Source organism: Furipterus horrens, unplaced genomic scaffold (genome assembly GCF_987537825.1).
Source record: "Furipterus horrens unplaced genomic scaffold, mFurHor1.1.pri manual_scaffold_1, whole genome shotgun sequence".
Classification (NCBI taxonomy): Eukaryota; Metazoa; Chordata; class Mammalia; order Chiroptera; family Furipteridae; genus Furipterus; species Furipterus horrens.
The window spans coordinates 174,049,680-174,051,910 of NW_028327171.1; the positions used below are offsets into that span (position 1 = coordinate 174,049,680).

Sequence of the window (2,231 nt, forward strand, 5' to 3'; positions counted from 1 at the left end):
ACTAATTCAATGTATAGAAAACCTATGAACATAATACAATTTAAACAAAATATAATAAGATAAATGGTACTGCTTTGCTGACATGAAATTTCTTGTTTAATGTGAATAGAGTGATGATTGCATCATAGGCTAGCACCTAATACTGCTGTGTGCCCTGTGTTGATTAAATTCCCCACAGCCTTTCCCACCCCAAACTAAAATTTAACCTCGAGCACTTCACAAGGCTTTCCATATCCATTCACACTCTGCAGTCTGAGAATGACTGGCACCCAGGCTATGGTACTTGCTCTCTGTTTTACACTAATTGTGACACATTTAAAAAGACCCCGTGTAAATGAATGAAGAGGGAAAAAGGAAATTAAATATTGGTATAGCTTGCACTTCTAAAAAGGCAAAAACATTACAACAATAAAAATGCTTAAGGAATCTTTTAAAAAACTGTAGAAATTTTTCAAGGGAGTCAAACTATTAAAAAACTGTTAAAATAACTGGCAGTCCCTCCCTTCCCAGTAGAGTTTTTTTTTTTTTTTTTTTCCCCTTATGGAAGCTGCTCTGAAGTGCTTTTTCAGCTACTCAGAGTTCATGCCCAGTGGGAAGTTGTTGGCAGTCATTTGGTGAAAAACCAATCCATAGTTAGGACGGCTGAGGTCAGTGGTGGGTTTCAAGCCTACATTGATTGCTGAATCCAAGGAAAGTTAGACAGGGAATTCACTTCTAAATTTTGGGAGTGAACACTGTCTTGATATATTGCCTTAATTTACCTCCTTTTAGTACTCCAGACTCCTTTTTATGTTAGAGACTGTTTATTCCTATTTTTTTTTCAAAAACCTCTGAACTTTTTATTGGCCTCCTGCCCCAAAAGGTGCCCCCACTTCTGTTGCCTTTAACACTTCAGAGCTTAGGCATCACTGACCTCAGACAACACTTTGTCATGCACAATCCTGCAAGTGGTGTTCTTTTGGATGGATTATAGAGTGGCTGTTGTCTATGGTGTCGCCAAGATTGAAGTCCTCCCCTTCTTCCAGCAGGTAGCAGTAGGTGGCTATCTCAGCTAAAGTATGACTTTGATGTTCAATAGGACCTCAGACTCCTGGGCCTGGCACTGCCCCTCTGCCTGGGTCTGGACCAGCTGTGACTCCAGATGCAGCGGGATCCCATTGAGCTGTTCCATCTGCATAGCATAACAGGTCTCCACCTCCCTTGGGCTGTTCTCCAAACTGGCCTTCAGAGTTCTCATTGCGTTCAGGTCTACAAGGACTGGACTGTAATTCTCAGCTGTGTGTGTCATCTCAGCAACTCCTATCTCAGCGGTCTGCGAGGTGACCACTGTGATGCTCTCCTCAGTCTGCTTGAACAAGTACTTGTCTAGCTCCTCTCAGTTCTTCTGAGTCAGCTCGTTATATTGGGTCCAGATGTCCATCATGATCTTGCTGAGGTCCTGAGATTTGGGGGTGTCCAACTCCACAGTCAATCCAGAGCTTGCAATCTGGTTTTGTGGACCATTTACTTCCTCCTTGTGGTTCTTTTTCATGAAGAATGGCTCCTTGAGAACCTCAATCTCTGTCTCCAATTCAGTCAAGTGATATTGGTGTCATCAATAACCTTTCGGAGCCCATTGATGTCACTCTCCATAGACTGGCACATGGCCAGTTCCGTCTCATACTTGACTCTGAAGTCATCAGTAATAAGACAGGCATTGTCAATCTGCAGAGCAATGTAGGAATTGTCCATAGAACTTGCAGAGATCTAAGCTTAAAGGTCCTCAGTGGTCTTGAAATAATGCCCCAGTCTCTGACCTGGGGTCCCTTCTTTTCCCAGTGTCGATGAATTTTTCTCTCTAGTCTTCAATAATCAGCCTCCAGGCTTCTGACCGTCTCCAGACAGGAGTCCAGACAGTCATTCAGGCATTGCATAGTGTCCTTCTTGTTCTGGATGCCCCCATGCCCACCAGATCCATGGCAATCCCCACAGCCAAACTCCTGGACCCCCAACTGCTCTGAGTGCTGGTGGAGTGGTACATGGATATCTAGGAGGCTGAGCCCTCAACACCTGCAGGATGCTGGCTACACTGCTGGGTGGCTGGGCGACTGCATGGAGCCCAGGGTCAGTTTGTGAAGAAGCTGGAGTGGGTGCTGAAGCTCAAGTTGTTCAGGAAGGAAGGTGAGCTGAGACTCAGGTTCAAGCAGCAGGCAACAGTTTTCCTATTTCATCCATACAGTGGATTTTCTTAG

At 44.6% G+C, this 2,231-nt stretch overlaps 1 pseudogene; it reads right to left on the minus strand.

The window, feature by feature from the left end:
• Positions 1 to 929: 929 nt before the first annotated feature.
• LOC150022318 (keratin, type I cytoskeletal 18 pseudogene) lies at positions 930 to 1,531 on the minus strand (annotated as a pseudogene).
• Between the last annotated feature and the right edge of the window lie 700 nt (positions 1,532 to 2,231).